General features: G+C 32.9%; 1 pseudogene; it reads right to left on the bottom strand.

Annotated features, from left to right (window-relative positions):
* Positions 1–532: 532 nt before the first annotated feature.
* Positions 533–2,175, bottom strand: LOC115705005 (polyphenol oxidase, chloroplastic-like; annotated as a pseudogene).
* Positions 2,176–5,610: the final 3,435 nt, after the last annotated feature.

The following is a 5,610-nucleotide window of genomic DNA, read 5'->3' as shown; positions in this document are numbered from 1 at the left end:
ATAACTATACTTTAAACTTAGTGATGAATATTACATAAAATGTATAATTATATAGTATTCAATTAGTAAGAAAATATATTGTGAAAATTAACAAAGATAATATTTATTTAAACTTATTAAAAAAAAATATTTATATAAGCTTATTAAAATATTATATAAATACTAAAAAAGTATTATAAAAAAATTTCAATAATATTTAATTAATATAAGTCATAGAATAGATTATAAAAAGTGTCACTACTTTTAATAACACAACTAAATAATATTTTTATAATATTTTTTGGTATTATGAAAAGTATTATTTTTTGTTGTGATATATTTCCGAGTGTATATTGGAATACATTTTGAAATTCAATAGTCCAAAGAAACAAAAAAATTTAAACTCAAAAATATATATTGAAATGCAATTTAAACTCAAAATAAGCACATACATATATATCGATCCTTTATATCATTTGAAAATAACAAGACGAACCACAAAATAAAGATGTAATGGAGGCAGCGGCTGAAAAAGGTTGCCTTTGTTTACTTACTATTTAAGTTTTATATATATATATTTTGTAAATTATTTAAATAAAAAAATAATAATATTTTTTTTCAAGTCTTAAAAAATACAAACAAGATCGAACCAGTTAAACTCGAAATGCTTTGATTTCTTGTGTTTTGTTTGTAATTACAATATCAAACTCAAATTGGAGTCTACATATTTATATATATATATGGTCACCAAATATTTGAAAAAATGTACATTCATTCCTTTAATTAGCATTCTCCGATTAAAAAAAGTCTTCTTTATAATAGTAAGACTTTTCAAGACAAAAGCTCAATTTTGATTCTAGAAACGGTGGCAAGACCGAGCTTTGGCACTAAAGTCACCAGAATAGTGTCATCATCTTCGGCCGCCAAATTTTCAACCAAGTTCGTTATTCCGACCTCACACAAGTAGTCTTTGTTTTCTTCCCATCCATTTGCTTGTGCGGCACGTCAACAAAGCTTCCCGCGAACTCAGATATCTCAGGTCCACACGGCAACTTCTCAATTCTCATCCTCGTTGTTCACGTAAACATCCAACTTCAAAGCTCAATACCTTCAATCACCAACACCTCCTCTTCTTCTTCCTTTTCCTTCTTGCTCCTCTTCTACTTACAACTGTACTTACCATCTTATATAAAGGAAAATTAGCGGTCGAGAATATTGTCCGATCGAAAGAAATCGTTGACTTTGGTCGGTGTGGCGCGCGTGTCAACATCTTGGTATACGTACCCGAGCTTTCTCGTATCGAGACAGTCTCGGATCTTGACACGAACCAGGAGGGCATACTCATTGTAAAACAAAATGTCGGTGTCTAGCCAATCCGGATCAGTGAAAACTGTTCTACTTCCTCCAAGGGTTTTCCACACACTCAACAACCGGTCAATGTTTGAGTGGTGGAAAAAGAATATGGGATCACGAGCAGCAAAGTAAAAGTCTCCCATGTTCTCGAAGTTGGGCTGGGTACTCTCACCGGTCCACAAGTTGATCGGCCCATGAGGAAGGCTCTCCAAATAAGAGCCTGGTCCGGGTTCGGCCTCATCTCCGGCCCTATAAAGCGAGCCCAAAAACAGGTGAGCATTTTTGCCGTTTTCTACCATCTGTCTATACGTACCAGTAGTGTAGGTGACTGGTGGAAAAGGGTCCCGGAGCGTGTCGTAAAGAGGCTAGAATTGATTTTCGTATAAAGCGCCCGCACTCCATGCCAGGAGGAGAGTCCCAGTTCCAGAAAGGCAGAGCGAAAGTGGGGTCATCCATAAGTTTGGCTAGTAATAACGGTGAAAAGGAAAGAAAAGCCAAGAGTTTGTGAACTTGAAGCTGCAAATTTGGGAACCCAACTTGGTCGTATGAGTGTCGCTTGCCTAATGCGCAATTTGTTCACATGCAGGAGGTAACTTGAAGTCAATGATTTTTGAAGATAATGGTGGACAGCAATTGGTTGGTGTTATATATATGCCTTGGCCGGGGTGCAATCGGCCATGGCAAAGGGTTTATTGGAGTTTATTAGCCCTGTCATGGTGGTGCCATGCCATATAGCTCTCCTAGGCCAATGAGCATCTTTCTCCTATCAAACTTAACACGATCATAATAAGCTTTGTCATTATGCTCTCTTTGTATTATGACTTTATTGGTTGTGGTCATCATGATTATTGTTCGTGGCTTTGCATGCAAAGATTTTTCTGTGGTGGCTATAATAATTGGGAATTAGCAATATTGAGGTGTGGGAGAGAAGAGAGAAGTAGTGGTGATTCCAACTGAAGCCACTGAATACTATATTTTCTTGTTGTAATTATGGCACAATTGTTTTTTTTTTCCTTCAATTTACGAGCTGGATAAATATTATATGTACGTATAAACAATTATTTATTCTATATATATGTCAAAATGGAAATATATATGTCTTGGAATAGATGGATGTTTTTCCTGAGGCATTGAGATTGAATTGTAAACATACTAATATAACAAAGACTTAAAGCGTGTGATCAGTCCCAAGTTAAGGGAAAAGCCTATATATATGGGGGTTGCTTATTCTGAGGGTAAACGGCGGAGTCTCTTGCCTGCTTCTTCTACAGCCATGTTAATTTCATTCTTATGTGTATTGTTACACACTGAACATAAAATATGCAATATTAGAGAAAGAAAAAAAAACCTTTATAATGTTACAAAATCTCTGTACAACTGTTCAAATGCAGCATGGAAAAGCACACTCGTTATGATTTGAGGTATAAAAATTGTGAAGCAAAAGCTGGATCAGCCATATTGAGGTATAGAAAAGCACTCGTTATGATTTGGGTTTTCAATATGAATAAAATATTAAGTAAATATTATATTAAAATTAGGGGTGAAAATCGGTCGGTTATGGTCGGTTTTTAAAATTTTATAACCGACCGGACGGTTACGGTTTTTATTTTACGAAAACCGTAACCGACCGTTTAGAAATTATAACCGTATAAAACCGACCGTACGGTTTTTGGCGGTTTTCGGTTTGGCGGTTTTAGGCGGTTTTTGGCGGTTTTAGGCGGTTTTTGGCGGTTTTTGGCGGTTTTTGGCGGTTTTTGGCGGTTTTGACGGTTTTTTGGTTAAACTATTTTTTTATTTCAAGAACCGAAACCGACCGCCGTGTCAAAAAAACCGAAACCGAAACCGACCGCCAAATTCGGTGATGACGTGGAACCGAAAATTCGGTTACGGTCTGGTCGGTTTGATGGTCGGTTTCGGTTTTTCGGTTTTTATGAACACCCCTAATTAAAATATTATTTGAAGAATGAATAGTGCTTAGAGAAAGCACAGGATTCTTTAAAAAATTGAGGTAAAATAACTCATGGAGCTAGTTTTTTGTCATTTTTTCATATTTCTCTTCTCTATTTTAAAAAATATAGCATTATAGCTCATCTAATGTGAGTGCTATTAGGTTTTGTTTTGGACTTTACATTTAAGTGTACACATTACATATTTTTATTAGTCTACCCAATTTTTAATTATTTAAATATTATAAAATAATTTAAAATTATAAATAATAAATAAAATGGTTTTTTTTCATTTTTACACTTCAAAAATAATTTTTTTTTTTTACAAAATTCTATATAGAAACCTTATTGCAACTAGCTGCAACCAACAAAAAAATCGTATAGAAACTCTTGCAACTAGCGCTCCAACCACTTTAGAAACTCAAACCGTAAACTTGAAAAAAAATTTAAAACATAATATATGGAGTAATTCCCCAAAATAAAATTTAAAAATAATTTGTTTTCTTCAGTTTCTTTTTCTGTAACCTTAAAGTCCTAAACTATCTTCTCCAACATATTTTCTCTCTCCTTCTCACTATCTTAGTCGTCTGGCTGCAAGGCTATTCACCCGACCGATCCCAACACCGGTGGTCAAGACCTCAAACCCGCCCCGAGAACAATAAGATCGAGAATCGTCGCCATCACTGAGAATCTCGAGACCAAGACCCAAACCCGAGATCCCAATCTCTGTCATTTGCCATTGTCATCACCATCGCCATCTCTAACGTTGTTCACCACCTCAGATCTGCTCTTTCTCACTTTCTCCCTCTCATAACTTTTCTCTCTCACACACATCCTCGGCCATGCACGTGCTTCCATCACTGATGTTCGTATGATAACAATGAGGGCTTTACACAGTTGGGTTCACAGGAAGAGGCCTTCTGGAAATGAATTAAGTGCGAAGCTTATATTGGTTGATTATGGGTTTTGATCCACAATAAGAGATGACCTTGGATTTATGGTGGAGTTTACAGAGATATTGAATTTCTTTTGTATGAACACGAAAGTATAAAATTATTCGACAAATATAATCTTATTTATCAATATAGATCAGAAATCAGTGAATCACTGGGGCACACGACACAAATTTTCTAGCAACCTCTGCCCCAACGGTACTTAAGCATCACTGGGGCGACCACAGGCAAACACACGTCTGTATAGTTCGCAAAAAAAAATAATATTTTTTATAAGTTAAATTTAAATGGACTTTAGGGTTATATAAATAAGACTTTTAAAGTTCATTTTTTAGCACTTTTAAATGGAATAATTACATAAGGCACTATTTTTTGTAAAATATTTACATTTTTACGTTCAAAGAATGTTTTTTTTACATTTTTACGGTTTTCTAAAAAATAACACGGAAACAACATAAAATCAACAAGAAAACAACATAAAAGTAACATGAAAATAACATCAAAATAACAACAAAAAAATAACATACATATAACAAAAAATTAACAACAAATGAACAAAATTTTAACATAAAAAGACCGTATTTTATGTAAATAAAATCAAAAAAATCGTAAAAATGTTTAAAATTCCGTGAAACCGTATTTTTGTTGTTTTTTTGTTGTTTTTGTGCATTTGTGAAATTAACCCCTTTTAAATTGCGTTATTGAGAGAGAAACTTAGAGAGAGTGGAGAAAAAGAAGATTGCATCATCATTTATTCATTATTTTAGTTCTTTTTTTCTCCCTAATCTCTTTAATTTTTAGTTAAGGGTTACTTCAAAATCGTAAAACATGAATTCTTGATTAGTTATAATGAATATCATTTTTGATTTCCCTTATATAAAATTGTTTCTATTTTTCTATTTGAATGGTACGAATATTGTAAATTCTTGTTAGATGTACAGCTAATTAAGATTTTACATTGTTCTATTATCAGCTTAGAATTACTTCTCACTTAATAGTTTAGGATTCTAAATAGAGTGATAATTTACAATTAATATTGATGTCAAAAGTATTATTTAATTTGATAAAAAATAGAACTTAGGTTAAATGAATTATTTTCTTCATTTATTTGTTACTTAGATTAACTTATCTGATCCATAGAAATTAATATTTTTCCTAAATTAAATAGATTGCATGCTTCATAGATCTATTACTTAGTAAATAATTATTGACTGCTTCATTATTTTCTACAGAGTTAATAGTTTGATTGAGTAATTAGAATAATTTTTATTATTATCGATCTTGAATGATTGTTGAGAGTGGAGATTGACTCTTAACTATTTCTTAATAGTTTATTATCTATCTTTGTTTGTTTTTCTAGTTTATGTTACTCATTCTTT

This window comes from Cannabis sativa, chromosome 1 (assembly GCF_029168945.1).
Source record: "Cannabis sativa cultivar Pink pepper isolate KNU-18-1 chromosome 1, ASM2916894v1, whole genome shotgun sequence".
Taxonomy (NCBI): domain Eukaryota; kingdom Viridiplantae; phylum Streptophyta; class Magnoliopsida; order Rosales; family Cannabaceae; genus Cannabis; species Cannabis sativa.
This window is presented reverse-complemented; position numbering and strand designations above follow the sequence as displayed.